Source organism: Syngnathus floridae, chromosome 15 (assembly GCF_059516105.1).
Source record: "Syngnathus floridae isolate MCC-2025c chromosome 15, RoL_Sflo_1.0, whole genome shotgun sequence".
Classification (NCBI taxonomy): domain Eukaryota; kingdom Metazoa; phylum Chordata; class Actinopteri; order Syngnathiformes; family Syngnathidae; genus Syngnathus; species Syngnathus floridae.
Window position 1 is genome coordinate 5732708 of NC_142427.1, and position 14016 is coordinate 5746723.

Genomic DNA, 14016 nt, shown 5'->3' on the forward strand with positions numbered 1-14016 from the left:
AGTGCTTGAATCTCGTTTAGCTGCCTCACACAACTTCACTGTCACACTGAAATGGAACACTGACGCCCTCGACAGGAACATTTTTAATGATGTTTGCCGTAAACGTGAACGTCGTCTCCTATTAGGGTAAAAAGACACGTGGTTACAGTTTCTTTTGTTCGACTTTTGAACTTTTTTGTTTTGATGAGGTTTTTTTTTTTTTGCTGTTGTTAATCTGTCTCTCTGATTGCGTCTGTTTTATTTCTTTTTTTTTAGTCCTCATAAACCTTCCACATTTGTGTTTTCATTTCTCCTCTTTTTATGCACAAGCTTTTAGGGTTTATTATTGACTTTGGTTTTAATTACAAAACAAAATGAGAATGAACCCAACTCCAAAGCAAAATGCAGCAGGTTCATATTAAAACACTGATCAATGCGTGACTTGTCTTTGATCATGAGGTCCCGCACTATAGACTTTATTACCTTCACTTGCGGACGAACTGTGCGTCTCTGCTTTTAAAAGATAATGAAACTGTTTTGATTTGTTTTGACAGCTGGTTTTCTGTTAGAGGGTCAAATTCCAAGCACACTATTAGCACAGCAATAATAAATACATTGTTGACCGTGTCAGTCAAAGACTCTTATTGGAGCTCATTAGAGTCTGGAGCTGTTCTTTCATTTCTCCTAAATTACTTTGGAAAATACTCTCAAGGGTAATTTGCATTACAGTACTGCAAATGTAAGCAAAGTTAGCGGTAGTCATCATTTTCCCATCAAGGCTTCTTCATGAGTCATTATTTCGGTAAATTGCCGAGTCGTCAGAGGTGTTTGCTTCCACCTACTGCTTGCTCCCTTAAGAGAGCAAAACTTCTCAATTCTGTCCCCATGAAATGATTGACTAAAATGTGTATTATTAATTTATTTTAAAAAATAATCTGTCTCAGTATTTAAAAAGATTTTTTTAACGATTCAAAAGCTTTTCATAACAGCGCAATTTAACCTGCTGATATTTTCTTCGAGTTCATCCATTCAGATGTTTTTTTTTTCCCATCTCTGCTTTTATTATCTGCATGCAACTCCCACACTTTCCCGACTATAGACACAAACATCACTTTGAATAAAGCCTCCGAGGCCCGAGTTCTACAGACCTCTATGACAGCTTTATAATTTCAAAGTCATCAATCTTGGTCTGGAAGAGGGTTTGGTTTTCAAGATGATGAGTGCAGTTTAATATTATTTGTTGCTTGGCACTGACAAATTGTTGCTTTCGTTCTCTTGTCTTGAAGCTATAAAAGGGGACGAAAAAACGCAAAGTGAGTTTGTCTTGTTTGACAGGTTGCACGCAAACCGCTTCAATTCGACATGATCGTCATTACTCGGCTTGAATCAGCTGCTGGGCTTCTTTTCCCCCGTTGACAAATGATTATATTTGATTTGACGAAAAGGTTGCGAGTGTAAAAATGGGTAATTATCGCTAAAGCCGATATCACAGTGACTTGCGTCTTTTCCACTGCTCAAATGTCACTGAGCTTTTCTTCCACCTGTTCTGACATTTCTCTGTCCTCCACCCAGCTTGCTTGATTGTCACAATGAATAACATTAGGGATAATGCCCAAAGTCGCCGCTTCCTATTTGCTCCAATTTGACTGGTCTTGCAAAGCTGTCATAAAAGGGCTGCCAGACTGCATCTGACAAAATGGCAATTTGCACAATTTCCCCCAGACGGACACTAGCAGCCCCCACTGCAGCAATTGTGCATATAAACAATGCCCTGCAGTGCTACCTAGGCACCGCTCACACAAGAGTGATGCGCTATTGAAGGAGGGTGCGCAACGCCTGCCAGGCTGAATTACACTGCTGCCAACGTCTGCACATTTGGAAAAATGCAGATTTTGTTTTGGGACACAGATTTATGTGAACATTTGTGCTCATCTCACCGTGAAAGTATTATATGATAATGCCATAAATTGGACAGTTTGACAATAGTACATTTCGAAGCTGAAGGCAATCTGATTTTATTGACCATATATAGGCAGGAGCTGTAATGACACGGGTCATTGAGCAAGTGGTGTTGTAGATTTTCACTGAGAATAAAGTTGGCTTTTCTCAAAGAGAAATTTGGAATTTCGTCTCTGGAGGGGGGGGGGGGGAATGATAGCTTCCAGCTTTGTTAGTCGGAGGAGGCAACAAAAGATAGTAGTAAGTGATGATGTAGAACACTTTAATTTAAAGACCCTTTCCAGGAAGGGATTTATATAAGCCATAAAACATAACGTAGCTGACAACAAATTCCATTCTGGCCTTCAGTTAGATTGCACCTCGACATGGCGAAAAATACGGCAGGAAAATCATTGGCTATATATAATATATTCAGTAAATATTCCCAATCAAATTGTGTTGGATCTCAGAAGCTCCGCTTGCTATTCCTAAGCTTTGCTGTTTTTTCTGTCTTCCAGGCTGCTGTTGTGAAGAAGCAAGAGTGTGCCCTAAATTGTGTGCAATAGCATCACCTTAATCTTCTTCCAAAGCGCTGCAAGAATGCAACTGTGTGTTTCCACTCAGTGAAAATTACAGTGTATATATTGAATGAGCCCAACTGTCAAACTTTGAATTTTTCAATTACTCTGGAATAACTTTATTCCCCCTGACGACACAAAACTCTTGCAAAGATCGTGCCGTAAAGAAATCCAATCAACTGAAAACACCCGAGCTATTTATTTTTGCTTAAACGGTTAAGCAAGCATTGTACCAAAGCTACACTTCACAACACATACACGTCAGCTTATCAAAAGTATTGACGAAATAAAAAAGCTCCATACTTTTTGCCTAATTGTTTGGAAAACTCATCGACTTTTATCACACGTCGCTGGGTTATAATAGTACATCTGTCCTTAGATTCTGTATGAGGCAACTAGACTAGATGATGCCCTCCAGTTGTTATCGTCATTATGGGAGGCAGATGTCCATCTACAGATAAGCAGCATGTTGACCTCACTAAGATTTTTAACTGCTTCCTGGATGACGTGTTTGTGTGCTCGAACAAGACATTAACTATTCATAGACTTACCGTACATTTAAGATCAATAACCTGTTAATAATCAAACTTGCAGCGCAAACCTTTAGCTACAATTATTTCTTGTTTGAATCATGCTGCCATGAATATTTGCGGCGCGCTGACCTCTAAACATTTGTGGACTGTCGTGTTTGTTGTTCCATCAGTTAGTGAGCAGATTGCTTCCCGGTTCATGAAGGAGTGACTCAAATGGTGACAATACTGCACCTTTTTTTTTTTTTTTTTTTCCAGATTGTCCCTTTAGTAGACAAGAGACAGGACAAGCAGTGAGTATAATGAGAGATGCAATTTAATAAGGAAGGAGACGGATCAAATACAACCTGATGGCTGCTTCTGTTAAGTGTCTACCTAGTTTTCCTCAGGCGAGGTCAGATGCAGTGAACAGGCAGTTATCATCTGCCTCATGTAACTACCCCCCTTGCTGCTCACATCATCGTGGCAATATTAAGCAGAAAGAGACCAAATGTTTACTTTTTAATCCTAAAATATTAAATGAAATTAAAATTTAAATTTCTAAAAAGGTTATATGTGAAGATCAAAGCTTTAAAATTCCTGATGCCAAACGTCATCCTTTGGATCAACACCCAGAAAAGATGCAAAGCAAAGACATCAATTGAGGAGGACATGAGTGAAAAGAACAAACAAAAAAAGAGATGAAATAAAAGCAAACTCCCTTTGACATGTCCTACTACAGACAAAAGTATTGGGTCACACCTCTCACTCCTATTTATTTCCGGTGTCACAAGTCAAGCCTTTCTACTGTGCAGAGGAATTAATGACATGTCAAGTCAAGTCAAGTCAAGTCAAGTCAAGTCAAGTTTATTTATATAGCCCTAAATCACAAGCAGTCTCAAAGGGCTTCTTCACATATACAGAACAAATTGACAATTATTCTCAAAGCATCCCCTGATCTTAAACTCCCGCGTCAAAATAATTCCAAAGGACTGGGCCGCCTATTAGCCTCCTAATGATTAGAAACAATCTTGTAACAACATCAACAATGATGCAACATGTCATTTCAAAATCAGCTCAGAGACAACATGTTGTCAGTCAGTACTACTAGCCACCGCTATTAGCAACCCAGATTATTTTTGCATACCATATAGAAAATCTATTGCTAATCTGTATAATCCTGTAAATTCATTTTTCCTTTGATGTGTGCTTTTTTTATAGTCTTCATTTTGTTGATATAAACAAAACACTGGCGTGCATTGCCCACAAGACTGGTTGCCAGCCAATCACAGGTTTTGTCTGTCCACAGAACGTTTTCCCAGATGGAGTCTGGTTTGTCCAGGCACTCTTTGGCAACCATCACGGGTACTGTTGGCCACGACTGTATGAATGAGATGGTGGATTTTACTGCAGCTAGAAAGCAACCATTTAATTCAGTGTAAAAAAAAAAAAAAAAGTTGCATTTAAATGTGCCCGTCAAACTGTCTTGTCATCTGCTCAGCTATTGTTTCAGCATCAATGTGCAGACCAAATAGCTGTATTGGTGCACGAGGAGGACAGAAAGTGTGAGGAAAGCGACGGAGGAGGTGATGATGAAGTGTTTGATGTATGTCTTGAGAACAAGCGTGGCCTTAATGATAAAACACAGGCAATGAATAAGTTTGGCAGTGGACATAGCGAGCCTGTCAGCGTAAGCATAAAACTGTGATGGGTGAGAGCGTTGCACTGTTAAACCTTCACGCGCCACGATGAACAGCTCCGAAGACACAGATGAGGGTTGAGAACATAAAACACAGTTGTAATTAAAGGTGCACTCAGTGATTGTTTTTTTGTCAAAGTCAGCAAATATCTGCTCACGTTGCGCTCGCGGTTCATTCACAGGTGTTTCCCCGTAAACTGAAAACAAAATGGATTGGCCCCAAGCAAATTGTCACTATTCCCTTTTCATGGCCTTCAATCAGAAGCAGCTAGCTGCAAATTCAGTGCGAGTCGATGCATTTGATATCTGGACCTTCAGTGGGAACCAAAGATAACTTGTGTCACAGATATCATATGGAGCAGTCAATCTACCGTATTTTTCAAACAATAAGGTGAACCTAATTTTTTTTTCTCAATAATTGACAGTGCAGAATAGAAAAGAATCAAATTGCTCATTTAAATGATGAAAATAGCACGTGTGGTGGTGCCATTGTTCTTCTTTTTTTTTTCTTTTTTTAATCCAGCTGCTCTTCGAAGAAGAATAGAAGGCACACTTTCAGGGCTTGTATGTATTCTCATGCCTGTCAAGCGCATGACAGCTGAACTGAGCTGAGCTGAGCTGGTTTCCTGGATGAGATTTTTTTATATTCCACCTTGAGTTTTAAGGTGCCTCTATTTGCACATTAGTATTTCACACTGCACACATATATATACACATGGTTCCCTTGAGTCACATTAGTTTGCTGGAGACCCCTTGTCATCATCTCTAGCCTGACCTTTACCCTGGCCTCTGCTTCACCTTTGGAAAATACTTCATACCTGAGAGTTAGCTGATTTACTTTACGGCCACTTGCTTGTTGGTCCCGAAAGAGAGGTGAAGCCCTGCGTGCTGATATATTACATGTCCTCGTAACATGAATTACACATGCACACAGGTGGAAACGTTACAATGCCATAAATGCCGGTCATAGGATGATGTCACCGCATGCTTTTATTCCCGTCGGATCGACACGACCGCCATTTGTTACACACTTGCCTCTAAAAGCAAAATGGTATGCACATGCAAGGTCCCTAACGTTGTGCCTTTTTATTCTTTTTAAGGGTCAGCTGAGGCCACCCGTGGGCTGATTTCTTTCCCTTTGATTCTAACAGGGAGAGTGTCCAAATGTTTGAGAGTAAACAGTCCAAGCGGGATGTGCTTTACACAAAGCTGTCCTCTCTATTGAAAGACGCACAATGGCAGAGGCGCTTTTGGAGACTTTTGCTTGGCCGGGAAATTATTCCACTTAATGGATTCATCTCTGCTCCCTTCTGCCGCCACAGATAGGATGGAGAGTACACTGCCAAATCTGCAGGAATGTGGAGAAATACGGCAGGATGAAGCAGTGCAAGAATGGGAGGGAGAACGCAAGAGAGAGGAAGGAGAAGTGCAGATGGGATATCTCAAAGGTTAAGATGCAGCCACGAGCTTTAAAGCTGTAAATCCTCCTTTCTCTAAAAGATCACTTTTTTCCCTTCATCTTCTTACGGTCCTCCTTTCCAACCTCCCCAAATAAAATACACTCAACTGTTACATAAATGCCCAAACATCCTCCAGTGTAACACTGTACTTCTTGACAAAGTGGAGACATTCTCACACTGGCGCACGTGTGTGCATTCGAGTTGGGGACATCAGTGGGCAGATCTTTTTGAAAAGCAACAATTCATTTTGGTTACTGTCCGTGATTCACAGCCTTCCAGCGCAATAGCAATCATAATGTATTCAACAATGCAACATTTGTAATGTAACCAGGTCAGCTCATTCACTCACAGGCCACAGCGTTAGCTATTTGCTAATCTACTCAAATGAGAGCTGATACAAGAACAGTATTGAAATAAAGTTGTATCTAGCTTGTGTATATTACAAAGTCTTGTAATGCATGACATTTTTGTCTTAATTTGCAGTTTTCTTTTAAATTACAATTGCTTTTTGGGTCCATTACAGGATCTACAATTACTGGTTACTGACTCGCTAGCTACTACGGGTAAAAGTAGCGAATTGTGTAAAAATTCTACTTTCTTGCTTCACTGGTTTCACCTGCGATGCAACTTTTATTAAGACCTTCTCATTCATCATTAAAGTTTATAGAGTGTATTTTATTGTTTGAACAGATTCATTTTGCAAGGGTTTACTGCCTTTTACATGTGTGTGACATTACTTGTACAGTTAATGTATAATTCCAAGTGTTTTAATTTAACAACATCAAAAGTTTGTTTAAATCATACAACAGCATTAAATCCTGAATAGTTTGGTGCTCTGCTCAAGATTAGCCTGAAGAAGAGGACAGCTTTATAGAAATATTACTAAAAAACACTGTAAGCCAAATAAAAGAATACATTGAATGATCTATAGAAAGTAATGCTCATTTCTGTCAATGCGGTTAACTGTAACTTCAGCTACATAGGGAATTTCCGATACCGCTTCTAAAACGTCGGTGGGACAAAAAATTATTTAGCATCCGGATATTAATGACATTTTGTTGGGGGTGAAAATCCTTCGGTGCCGAGGAGAGGTGAAGAGCTCGGAGGAGTGTGGCGGGGTGATAGGACAGAAAACAGAAAAGGAAGAATAAATAGCAGGGATATCTTGCGTGCATGAAACCAAACAGGCAATGGATCTAGACAGCCAGGCAGGTGGGTGAGAGCAGATAGAGGGGAGTTGGAGTGAGTGTATACAGATTAAGAGTCGTGTTAATGCTGACCCATAATCTCCTCCTCTGTAATTGAGGTCGTCTGCCGCGGGAGGCAGTAGGAGTTTGGACCGTCTCTGTTTTGCTGAACTGAGAATGAGCAAACTCACATTGGAATATTGCTGCACTCCTGGACAGCAGAGTATGGCGTTCCCAGACAAAAACACAGATTCCTGGTTCTTTTGTCCTTCTCTTCGTGACGTCACTCACGGCCAACAACGAGGCACTCTAAAGATCACAGCCCTGGTCCACAATGGCTTTTCCTTTTTGAACATTATCGGATATTATCATCAAGCACGTACAATAATGTACAATGCATTTAGATACAAATCATTTTGCAGGGTCTTTACGTAACATTTTAACATTTAATGACATACAAGTGAAGAAACAAACCTAATGTGAAAAACTAAAACAAATCTAAATAATGTAATCACTCTAACTGAATTAAAACTACTCACTCTTTCCAAAACGCCGGGTAATATGCAATATGCAATGCAATCTGACCACGAGTGGCTGGAATAAAGATGTTGTATTAAGATCAGCGTCTGATGGCTGAAATTCATTAGCGTAATGTCATTGCTATTTCATTGATTGAATTACTCGTAATAAGCTGAGCGGCAGACCCTTCCCTATGTTCTATTTCTGCTTTAATGCTTATCATCTGCGGCGTCAACACAACAAGAAGAAGACCAAGAGAGGAACTTATATAATTCAATGAAATACAAGGAATGGGAGAAATACATTTGAAATGTTCAATGCAGCTTTTGCATTGAATCTCGTTTGACTTAGCATCAAATGTGAGTGAATAAACTGACTACGATTGCTTGGTGTAACCTCGACATTTGGTATCGAATAAGAATTTAGTGACAAGACTGAACTACACAATGAAGCAACATTCCCTCCTGTGTGCAGAGATGAGAATCTCCAAAAGAATGAAGCCATCGATTGATAAAACTGTCACAGCAGTGCCAAGCCAGCCTGCCAGTCAACCATTGTGCTTTTTGTTTACCTCCATCCAAAATTCATTCAGCCCCTCTATATAAGCTCAGGTCTTCTGTATCGCAGTGAAATCAATATTGTAATAACTGAAGAGGACAAAGCCTCATCATAATCAATATGAGCAATGTATGGTACTACAAAGAGGTAGACAGAGAGAAATCATTGTGCCCAAAAGCCGAGCTGAATGTTTCTGGCACCTCATTCATTACACTATTGAAGAATCCATCTGTCACAGCCACACAAGAGCACAGGGACACAGTAAGCCGTGATGCAAATACGTGTGCAGGCGGCTGCGCGCTGGAGGAAGACCCACACTGGGCTTGATACCTTTGCTTTGTGTAAACAAAACACACAAAGACTATAGTGACGGATTGGTAGGGAGGCTTGAAAGTAAACACAGTCCAAGCGGTGTCAGAGTCACTTGTCACATCACACGTTTTCATTTAGGAGGTCAATTCACACGCAGCGGCGTTACGTTTACATTCAACGTTTCATCACTATTTGTTAGTTTGTTTGCAGGACAGGTCACACGAAAAAATATGACAGGCCTGATTTTGAGAGGGACTGCAAATAAAATTTATCTGAATTTTTATCATATAAATTATGTGACACTCTTTGATGTATTTGGATTTGCCTTTGTGACGTGATGGTAACAGTGTAAGATTTATTTTATTTATTTCATTTAAAAAAAAAATCCAAAATTTTAAAAAAAAAACAAATGCTGAGAAAAAATGCAGGGAACTAAATATAGCACAACCAAATTGATAAGACAAGGGAAGTTGATTGGTTGCCTCAATGAACAGGGCTGATGAAGAGGATGTTAAAAAATTGACAGAGAAAACACAATAAAATGTGAAATAAAACTGAATCAAATCCAAACAAAGTTGACAAAAACAGATTTCCTTTCGAGACTAACAACTCTCTGAGACTTTGTTTTATGCGAATATCTGCTGCCAGGACAGCGTTATAAATTCAAATATGTTCTCAATCGTCTGCATAAATAAAGGCTGGATGAAAAAAAATGAATAAAATGAACTTTGAGGCACATGTGTCAAGGGAGATGGGCCAAAGAGAGGGCCTTGTAGCTACAAAACAACGTTGGGTGCTTCTTCTCGTATCCAACAATTTCACACAGTTAAGGACCAAAGTTGTTTTTTCCTCTGGCGCTTTTTTTAAGTTTGAAAAGAAATATTCACTGAGCATCATTATAGTCACCTGTCAGTGCTTGCGGCAATCACATCGTGCAGCAAAGTTTGGAATGTTTTGCATTGAAGAAAACGTGTTCCTTTTTTGTGTTTATCTTGTGACAGCAACATCAGTTTGCTGAAGCCCAGGGTAAGGAAAAAAATCTATAAACATTAGTGGTGGTAAAAACACTCCAACATGGTTTGAGATTCTGGGGACAAGTGGAGCATTTACTGACGATGTGATATTAATGTGGCTCGAGGATCTTCTCATTTCACCACACAACAATCAATATGTTGCTAAAAGTATAAATGAGCAAAATTACAAAACAGTGCATTATTTCAGGCACATAACTCAAGAATGCTTGATGATATCCTCTGACTCGCAGCTCAGATTAGCTAAAGAGAATTTTATGAGACAACAGAAAACCACTACTGCCCATCATCTACATGGGCACATAGTATAATACGTCAACTAGATGGCTGACCTCTGAGGGACATCTTACCTAATGCAATATTGATCCCAAGAGGACAGTTTTTGAAATAGTGAGAAAATCGTCAGAAATGGATCCACTCTACCCAAGAGTAGGAACCGGACCCACATAGCTAGATGAGGACCCTATGAGGAACCCAATGAGACTATGATCACTGTTTGGGGCCAGCTCAACTATTCGGACTTTAAATTCCTCTTTATTCTTTACGCTCTATTTTAATATGTTTGTAAAAAGATAGAAAGGCAAGGGTACAACATGGTTTGTGAGGCATGCTAATATTTCTTGCGTTCATATTTGTTCTGGCTTCTACAATTTCCAACAAAAAGACAGCAACAAAGGGATGGTAATTCCAAGGTCCAAGGTGTGGAATTTGTAAGTAAAATGAGTAGCAAGCGAGGATATTTGTGAAGATAGTTGAGGTCATTTTGCAAATTCATGTCAGTAATGTTGTCTTTTCACGTCAGGGTCAATTCATCTTACTGAGAAAAGGGTAATTTCAACTTTCCAACTTTATCCAGAGATAAGTTCAAAAATGGCCTTAGTAGATAGTAGTTACTCCTGCTGTCAAATGCGCCTCCGATGTGGTCATTACACCTCAAGTGAAGTGAGCTTGATGTGGGAGGAGCTGACTCCTCAGATGTTCAGAAGAGCAGACAGAAGCAAACACGTTTAAGAATAGCTCTTGGCTGGAAGTCCCATCAGTCGACTTGAAACTGGAGGCTAATAAGGATGCGCCGTTGGGAATTTGTGTGCATGACTGCTAAGCCGAAAGGCACGCTTTGATTAGCTGCCGGGTCCACGCAGTGAAAATCATAGCGCAGAGACCAGATGCAAACCTGAACCCGAGTGGATTAAAAATATTTAAGCTTACAAGTGCCGTTCTCGCTGACTAGACTCGGTGCATTTTAAGGTGAAAGCAATCCCAAAGCAAAACCCTTCTAACCAACAGCAGTAATGTTTTGCTTCACTTTGAGACATTCTTGCAGAGATATGCGTTATTAATCAATATTAAACCCACATTTGTATTTTGTACATGCATGTTGGTGTTTTGTGTAGACTTTATACCTATTTTGGTGTTTTATTTTTTTATTTCACTCTCTACAGAAATGTTTGAGGTTTGCCATTTAAAATTAATGACTTTGTATTTGTTTTTCCTTCTGAAGTGTTGCTGCACCACCTTTTTTTTTTTTTTTTAGAAAGATTTCAACAGACTACGAAGAGACATCCATTTGTTGCAGTGTTATTTTTAGGCAATTTTGTGTATGCTGGGAACATTTTGATTGACGATTATAAAATGACACTAGGAGCTCTCTGAGACATTAAATAATATTCAGATTATTTGTGTTTGCTCTCTAGTGTGTTTTACATTCTTAGCAAGGGACGCCTGCACGTTATCTATGTAAACAGCAACCTCTGGATGTTGGCGCTCTATATTATGTGTCAACTGTGGAATGGTGTCAACAAAATTCCTCATCTGTTTATTATTGCTGCTTTAGTTCAACTTTTTTTCTCAATACTCTATTTTTGGTTGAGAACATTTGAACGGTTGTTTTTTTAAAAAACTGGATAAGTTACCTTTTTTTTCCCAGTGTAACAATCCACAAACCTCATTGACTTTCATACGCTTCACCTTTTAACTTTGTGACATTAAGATTGCAGGAGTTGGAGAATTATTTATGAAGGACAGAGTCTAAGAGGAGAAGAGATGATGCCGGTTTGGTGCACATTTCACACATATGTCGAAGCATGAACAAACCACAGAAAGTTTTGGGCATTTTGAAAAATTATATTGTGATAATAAAACCATCCAGTATGCAACGTAATACTTATATTGTGTTAGATATAATACACTACCTTGATTCCTTTGTTGTCCAGCTTAAGTGTGTCTTGGTATGCTCTCAGAGGAGCAGTCTGGGAATTTCTCGACATATCCAATGCAGCTGTTAAACACATCAGGAGACACAACTGGCCAGTCAAGGTCTGTGGAAACAAACGGAGCAGAAAAAAATGAATATGATTTTGATAGAGGTAATAAACCTGTTGGGTTGACTATAATATAAAACAAATAAAGCACAGATAGAAAAAGGAAGTTAAAGGGAGGACTAGATTTAAGAAAAATGAAATCAACAGAAAAGTAAATTGAAAAATAAACCAAGTGGAAAGATGAGGTAAAATCGGAAGACTTTGTTTCCGTAAACTTGAACTGAAGAGGGCCTTATTCTATGATGTAGGTTATTTCAGAGCCTCGGGGCCCTGACCCCCTTTTTTATTTCCAGGCCAGACAAAAACAAGTCACATCAAGATACAAGACTCAAAAATCTGGCTACGGGAACCTTAAACATTACAATAAATAAATACTCCACGAAAGTCAAATTATGAATGAAAATGATGCTCGTTTGAAAAAACGGTCTAAAATTAAAAAAATAATAATAATTAAACATAAAACAATGAAGTGCAGTAGTGTCTTCTGTATCCACATAGTGGAAAGAAAACATTCTAGAACACACGCTTTATATAAAGCACATCAGATATCAGGACTGCTGCATTCTTGTCTCATACTACATCATATTTATATTCATTATGCATTCTTATTCATTAGAAAAAAAATCACTAGGAGTATATGAATACACAGCTTTTTTTAAGTTACAAAAAAGAAATGGAAGTTAAAAGTGACATTAAGTCCAAGGTCAGACTGCAGCATTTCTGCCACGTTGGCAAATACAGTGATGAGCAAGTGAGGAGGGTAATAAAGGTCACTTTTTCACATCACTTGCACCTGCTTTGTTTGGTCTACTTTCTTCCTTTTCCCATCAGCATCAATTAATCTTAGTGAAGAAAAGGTAATTTGTTTTTTATTTCATGCACCCTTGCGTGTGTGATTTAAGGGTTCCTGACAGAGCGAGTGACAAGATGACAGTGCAGGGAAAGGAGCGCCGAGACCGTGGGAGATTAATCTCGACAGCTCCGCTTGGTATTGCTAGCGAGTCCTCTAATGCATAATGATTGTGGGGCTGTTTACTCCTTGAACTTTAATTGCCAAATCTGCTGTAGATGTGCCGTGATTTACAATGGGATCAAGACATAACAATGTCATATGACTACCTCGAGTGACATGAACGATAATCCCTGGGCGGCAGTTCATCAAAAAAAACCTCAGGGTCTGTTACCTGAGCCGTAAAACGTCAAATGTGCCACATACATAGGTGGAGGGAAAAAAATAAATTTCCAACACGCAACAGGAAGGGACGTTGAGATTTGTGATGTTAAAATAAAAACAGAAACAGCAGAGCCAAGCAGCGTCGCCGCAGACAGATGGCAAACATCTCAAGGCAGTCCAAAATGAGAAGAAGAAATATGAGCGCCAGTACACCAAAGAAAGATGATGCAATAAAGCGGAGACACAACAGAAAAAGGATGGACCTAGAAGGAAGTGATGGATGCGGAGAGGGCCAAATAAGCTCGAAGTCGGCGGGAATGTTTTGGAGCGAGAGAGAAAGAATGTTTGATGGCACGCTTGGCAACCATGCATTCACAGAAGATAGAGATAGAGACACGGTGCAATAGGAGATGAGAGGTGGAGACAGCCAAGTGGGTGGCTGGCCATCAGCGCACAAGCCCCGAGCAATGAAACATTGCGCCAGGATAATGAAGATGGTTCTGCTTGGTCACACTCCGCATTAGCCCAGAGTCAGGGCGACCCCAAAATGTCAACAAGTTAATAGACTGGGCATCAGTGACTCTTTCACACTGCTACTCCCTCTCTCAAAACAGCAATTATTGGCCCCAAAAATTTGTGTGTAAAATATAAACAGATATCTCGACATGGAGTTTAAAAGCTTCGTGTGCGTGCTGCCAAACGATGATTGATTGTTGTGGCGTTTGTGGCCACTGGCATGGCAACACTCATA

General features: G+C 39.5%; 1 long non-coding RNA gene across 3 annotated transcripts in view; it reads right to left on the reverse strand.

The window, feature by feature from the left end:
* The window catches only part of LOC148386054 (uncharacterized), a 40310-nt gene that overhangs the window by 18138 nt on the left and 8156 nt on the right, over positions 1-14016 (reverse strand). For 2 of the 3 annotated variants that reach the window (XR_015863227.1, XR_015863228.1), the window contains exon 3: positions 11963-12088. This is a non-coding gene — a long non-coding RNA (uncharacterized LOC148386054). Of the gene's footprint in view, positions 1-5231; positions 6052-11962; positions 12089-14016 lie in introns of those variants that run through there. The other variant, XR_015863229.1, reaches the window with a different exon arrangement.